We start from the raw sequence: 7338 nt of genomic DNA, 5'->3' as shown, positions 1-7338 counted from the left end.
CCCCTGACGCCCCCGGCGCCGCCCCGCCATCGCCGCCTCGACCCCGACTCCGTCGCCCGAAGCCGTCCCGGACGCCGCCGGACTTCCCCGTCTACACGCGTCGTCCCCGTCAACCTCCCCGAGCCCCGCTGCCTTAACCCTACGGATCCGCGGTGAGGCCCCCGGCCTCTCTTCCTCTTGCTCCTCGCACCGTCCCGTAGTCGTGCACGTGCCGCCCGGTGCTCGTGCTCGCGGTGAGCACGCGCGCACCCGCGCGCCCCGTCGCGCCCGTTGTCGCTCGTGCCACCTGCGGCTGTTGCCGCCCACGCCGCCGTCCCGCTCCGCCTGCAGCCCCCGTGCACTACTCCTGCCTTCCCCGCTGACGACCATCGGGCCCGCACCTCGCCGAGACCACGTGCGTGGCGTCCCGGTACCTCGCCGCCCCTGGCTGCCTCCTTGTCGCCGGCGGCAGCGCCACTGGCCGCGCCCGAGGCCATCGCTTGGGCTTGCCCCGGTGGGCGCTCGTGGCCGTGCCCGTGAGCCCGCGCGCCCACACGCCCATAACCACTAAGGCCCCTATGGGCCTATGACAAACGGGGCCCACGCCCAGAACGAAAATTAAAAAAGAGAATTAAAAAAAAAGTAAATAATTAATAATAAAATTAATGAATTAATTAATTAATTAACTAATTAATTAACTTAATTAATTCTGATTAAATTAACTAAATAAGATTAATTAACCTAATTAACTAATTAACTTAATTAACTGAAACAGTCAATGACATGCGGGACCCACATGTCAGCTTGACCCAGTCAACACCTCTGTTGACTGATGATGTCATGCCGACGTCATGCTGATGCAGTAATGCCATTTTCGGATTAAATTAATAATAATAATTTATAAGTTGATTAAATCTTTTAAAATTAATATAAGGTAAACCGTAGCTCGGATCGAAAAACTTTGTACATGAAAGTTGCTCAGAACGACGGGACGAATTCGGATACGCAGTCCGTTCGTCCGCCACACCCCCCTAACCTATCAAACCCGCAACTTTCCCCCTCCGGCTCCTCTGCCCGAAAACACGAAACACCGGGAATACTTTCCCGGATGTTTTCCCCCCTTCACCGGTATCACCTACTACCGCGTTAGGGCACACCGAACACCGCGTATTGCCTTGTTATATTTTGTGATGCTTTGTTTGCTCTGTATTCATTATTTCTTCCCCCTCTTCTCTCCGGTAGACTACGAGACCGACGCTGCTGCTGACCAGTTCGACTACGGAGTTGACGACCCCTCTCTCTTGCCAGAGCAACCAGGCAAGCCCCCCCCTTGATCACCAGATATCGCCTATTCTCCTCTATACTGCTTGCATTAGAGTAGTGTAGCATGTTACTGCTTTCGTTAATCCTATTCTGATGCATAGCCTGACATTCTCGCTACATCTGTTGATACCTTACCTGCAATCCTAAATACTTAGTATAGGTTGCTAGTTTATCATCATTGGCCCTACGTTCTTGTCAGTCTGCCTTGCTATACTATCGGGCCGTGATCACTTGGGAGGTGATCACGGGTATATACTATACATACATACATACTATACAGATGGTGACTAAAGTCGGGTCAGCTCATTGAGTACCCGCAAGTGATTCTGACGAGGGGGCTGAAAGGACAGGTGGCTCCATCCCGGTAGAGGTGGGCCTGGGTTCCCGACGGCCCTCGACTGTTACTTTGTGGCGGAGCGACAGGGCAGGTTGAGACCACCTAGGAGACAGGTGGGCCTGGCCCTGTTCGGCGTTCGCGGATACTTAACACGCTTAACGAGATCTTGGTATTTGATCTGAGTCGGCTACGAGCCTATACGCACTAACCATCTACGTGGGAGTAGTTATGGGTATCCCGACGTCGTGGTATCAGCCGAAGCACTTCAGACGTCAGCGACGGAGCGGCGCGCGCCGAATTGGACTGGAACGCCACTAGGCTAGGTCTGCTTTCGGCTGCGTACGCAACGTGCAGGTGTGCTATGGGCGATGGGCCCAGACCCCTGTGCGCTTAGGTTTAGACCGGCGTGCTGGCCTCTCTGTTTTGCCTAGGTGGGGCTGCGACGTGTTGATCTTCCGAGGCCGGGCATGACCCAGGAAAGTGTGTCCGGCCAAATGGGATCAAGCGTGTTGGGTTATGTGGTGCACCCCTGCAGGGAAGTTAATCTATTCGAATAGCCGTGATCTTCGGTAACAGGACGACTTGGAGTTGTACCTTGACCTTATGACAACTAGAACCGGATACTTAATAAAACACACCCTTCCAAGTTCCACAGACAACCCGGTGATCGCTTTTCTACAGGGCGACGAGGAGAGGATCGCCGGGTAGGATTATGCTATGCGATGCTACTGGAGATGCTACTGGAGATGCTACTTGGAGATGCTACTTGGAGATGCTACTTGGAGGACTTCAATCTACTCTCTTCTACTTGATGCAAGACGGTGGCTGCGAGAAGCGTAGTCTTCGATAGGACTAGTTATCCCCCTCTTATTCTGGCATTCTGCAGTTCAGTCCACTGATATTGCCTCCTTACACATATACCCATGCATATGTAGTTTAGTTCCTTGCTTGCGAGTACTTTGGATGAGTACTCACGGTTGCTTTCTCTCCCCTCTTTTCCCCTTTCCTTTCTTTCTGGTTGTCGCAACCAGATGCTGTAGTCCAGGAGCCAGACGCCATCGTCGACGACGACCCCTACTACACCGGAGGTGCCTACTACTACGTGCTGCCCGCTGACGACGACCTGGAGTAGTTAGGAGGATCCCAGGCAGGAGGCCTGCGCCTCTTTCGATCTGTATCCCAGTTTGTGCTAGCCTTCTTAAGGCAAACTTGTTTAACTTATGTCTGTACTCAGATATTGTTGCTTCCGCTGACTCGTCTATGATCGAGCACCTGTATTCGAGCCCTCGAGGCCCCTGGCTTGTATTATGATGCTTGTATGACTTATTTTATTTGTAGAGTTGTGTTGTGATATCTTCCCGTGAGTCCCTGATCTTGATCGTACACATTTGCGTGCATGATTAGTGTACGATTGAATCGGGGGCGTCACAAGTTGGTATCAGAGCCGACTGCCTGTAGGAATCCCCCATCCACACTCCTTGGCCGAAGTCGAGTCTAGGCATTGCAAAAACTTTTACTAACTTGGCTGTGTGCCTTACGGGCCCACGTCGCCATTTGGTGGTATTAGGATCTTTTACTCCTCGACCTTTACTCTGGGACTCTGAGCTCTCTTCTATTCGGGTTAAAGGATTTCGCTAAAAACAAAACTAACTTTAGGTTCTCGCAAGTACTTTCTCCCGGAGAGCCACTTGTTACCGATGACCGCCTGCTGCACCAGAAGATTCCGAAGATACTCTACGATGTGCTCTCGAGACTATGTGCCATCGCTTTTGCAATTCACTTCCATCGATAAATCCCTCTGGATAACTACTTACACATATCGTTCATATTGTCATCCCTAGTTGCTCTTGTTATTACAAGATGTCCTGAAATACTCTTCGATATTCCGAGAATTCTTTACGCTTACTGCCCTGCAGTTCCTTGCTGCATGAATACCCCTACGGATAATTACTCGCGCTTGCCGAGTATCCGCTCATCCCCAGTTGTTCTTGTGTTTCACAAAAGTCTTCAAAATAATATTCGATCTTCCGAAAACCCTCTGGAGCCTTTGGCTCTTGAAATTCTTGCTTGCTTGCATTATGGTTAATCCCATAAGTCTCGTAGTCTTAATGACATTCATTGTCATTATCATTTTGAGTCTGTTGACTCAATATGTTTGCGAATACATGCAATCATCATTGATCCTTATAAATTACCTTTCCGGCTGAGCTTCCATTCTTTTAACTGGAGTTGGTTCTCGACCAATCCAATTGTCGTTGGTTGTAACCTAAGGCTATTCAACTTATCCATCCCTAATCAGAGCATTGCTTTTGATCCCTTGATTTGGAAATCATAATTCCTTTGCATTTGACAATTGAGTTAGTCAGTTGTTTCTATAATCTGATCTCCTTGCATTCTTCTTCCTCTAGTTGAGTACCAATACTCGTATCTGATCCCTTGTGGACCATCAAGTCCTTTGTTGGATTTATCTGACAACGCCCTTCATATTCAATAACCTTGTGAGCCTTTCCTCGGATACATAATGCCTTTGGTAAATTGTATCCTCTGCTTTTCTCAACCATGCTCTGCCATAGAGTTTGTGTTATTTACTCTTGAAACTTGTGGTATATGTTTCTAAGAAGCCCCTATGGGTTGAACATATGCGTTCTCTAAAACGTGTGAACCCGAAAGTTTTCACGAGTCATACCCTTCTGGTGCTTCACCAGACAAAATTTCAACACTACAACTTCATCGAACGTGAGAAGTGAATGAAAGGTTATGCATTGGAGAAGTGGGAGTCGACCTTGAACTTGTGTTCATGCCCATGGACGCGATATATATCCTATCATGAAAGCTTCTTGTAACAATAACTATTTCCTTGATAACTAACCTATGGCATCTGTGAATTGATCCCTTGCAACCGTGGTTCCGACCATGATTGTTCTTCTTTGATCTCATTTCTCTGATAAGTTAAAACAATTGTCTTCTATGGATCAATACACCAGTCCAACCTTTACTTTGATCTTGTGTCGAGTATTACCCCCCTGGTATCTCGAGATTATCATGGAACTGCATAACTTTTTATGAGTTCTTCATCAAGTGCTACCTTCCCATCGATTCCAATTTTTCGCGGGCTCTGAGTTATTGAACACTCAAAGACACTGATAACTGAACCGAGTCCGCTCTACGGTTCAACAACTCTTCAGCAAGCTTCTATAAGTACGAGTTTGTTACCCGATCACGCCATTCCTAGCCTGTTTGGCTATATCGTTGTCGTGACGAATTCTAACGGGGCTACCTGGTCCTTATTTTCGGAGCACCAATTTTCGACGATGAACTAACCTTACGTCGATTGTCCTCGTCATACCCTTTCACCTTAAACAACAAGCTTGAGTTCGAGTTTGTGTTGTAACGGTGGTTCCAATAACCTCTTGCTTCATCATTCCTTTGACTTGATGTCGTCGCTGATTGACTACATCTGCATGAAATCTCTCGACAATTGTGTCGTGATCATCATCAACCTTATGAGGTCTTCCAGGAATTCAATTGAATTCATGATGGGTAATACCATCCTTGCCCCTCGATGATTCCTGTTCTCATCGACCACTTTATTGCCTTCCATTCAACACAACTTGTTCGTGTTTGGTGTAAACCTTGAGATCACTGCTACCCAGCAGTCGATCTTCCTTACCTCGGTAGTATTACCATCTCTTTTTGTCAAGAATGTGGTGAGAATTTCACCACCTCTTAATAATTCTTCGTAACATAATACTTCTTGCCATCTTCGTTCATTCCTTGGTCCCCGTATTGTTTTCAACCGGAATACCGACAATGGAGCTATGACGTGTGAATTCAAAAATTCTAACAACCCTATTGCTTTGAAGTGAATGGGCAATAGTTCATTCTAAGTCCTTCGCTAATTGAATCACCATTCTGACATTGGTCGTGCAACCCAACCCATATTTCGGGCGCACCTTTCAACCAATGTTTAATTGTGTATGTTTTCCTCGAGCATACTTTCGTATATCATTTGATCTGACAAATGTTATCTCCTTGTTCACTTAATGGTGGAAATCCATCTTTTGGGAATCTCGGTGAATTGCCGTTGAGTTCACCAGACACCTCCTTGTCCTCTCCTTGGGTTAATGATGGACTCTTGTTAACGGAAATCACTTCGTAGTTCATTTCCCCGAGAATCTTACAATGCCATCTCGTCAATTTGCGTTGCACCTTTTCTTCTCAGGTATCCTAAGTCTGAGGTATCCTGACACCAATCGGATCTGAATCTCGGTCAGATATGATGGTTGGGACAATTTTCCAAGAGTCATGAAGTTGATCCTTTGATGACCCGGTAACACGATGTCATGCCTAGCACCCCCCCCCCGGCTGGAGGACCTATCATTATAGATTCCTTTTCAGCAAGGTTATCCATTCGTCCATGAGGAAATTGTAAGACTTATTCTACAAGTTATTCCTGATGGATCCTTCGTGTTACCCAAAGTCTGATCTTCACCTGAAGACCATGTCAATGCTATCTCGAAGCATGTCAATGGTACTCCGATTTTCAACAGGAACATTTGAAGCACGATGCTAAATTTTATTTATCACTTATCCTAACACCGTTGTATGGGTAATATCATGAGATTCCTTCCCCCTTACCTAAATGGTTTTCTACTTTATATCCTGTCATGGATATCATGCTCTGCTTGTCATTGGGAAGGATATACCCCTGAAATATGTGTTTAAACACATTTTCCTTTCCATTGTTCTGTTTAATCTGATGATCATATTTTCCTTCCATTGTTTGTTTAACTTTTCTTGTGATCTATATGATCTGAGAAGTAATATTTTCCTGCTTATGTAAACACCTTGTTGTACAATTCTGTCAGTAAGACCATGTTACTTTTGTTGATGACATTCCGGTAACCACCCATGGACGAGAACTCTGCCTACTGGTCCGCCTCGTTCAACGAGCAGGAAAATGGTTCTCTTCGTCCCTCGCCCTTGGTACCGACATTGTTGCCGACATAACTGACATGCTACTCTCTGACATGCCTTGCTATCGTCATCGTACAAGATGTCAGCCCCCCTTTCTACTTTTAACCCACATGGTGGGCCCATAACCCACAGGTCCCAGGAAAGAAACCTGACTCTCCTGTACAACCTGTTGTCAAGGTTATTCCTCGTGCTTGGCTTTGTATGTAATTCACGGGCCACTTGCCTGTTGATCTATTCTGGTATCAGACACAAAACTTATTACCATTGCTCTGGACCCCTTTTACACTTTGTTTCAGGCATCGGATGATTGCCTGCCCGCTTGAAACTTATCATGGTACCTTCTTACTTGCTCTCGATATTTTCTTGAGTTCCAGTTCGAGAGTTACTTTCCGCCACCTTCCCCTATGTTAGCTACCAGATAGTCAACCTTGCATAGGTTCGTTCTGCCGGAATACCCCCTTACCTATTCGTAAGTACGTTGGAGTTCCCGAGAAAAGGGCGGCATCACCATGATGACCTGTAGCAGAGAAATGATGATGTCAAGGTAATGGATCGACCTCTTCAAGAAGAACAACCAAGACTGAGAAGATTCGTTAGGATTTCGTAACCAGACCTTTCCCCCTTACTCCCCTCTTAAATCTCGGGACGAGATTTCTTGTAGTGGAGGAGAATTGTGACGCCCGGGAAATTAAGCTACAGTGATCCTCTGCTAGTGATGCCAC

Source organism: Triticum dicoccoides, chromosome 3A (genome assembly GCF_002162155.2).
Source record: "Triticum dicoccoides isolate Atlit2015 ecotype Zavitan chromosome 3A, WEW_v2.0, whole genome shotgun sequence".
NCBI classification, from domain to species: Eukaryota; Viridiplantae; Streptophyta; class Magnoliopsida; order Poales; family Poaceae; genus Triticum; species Triticum dicoccoides.
This window is presented reverse-complemented; position numbering follows the sequence as displayed.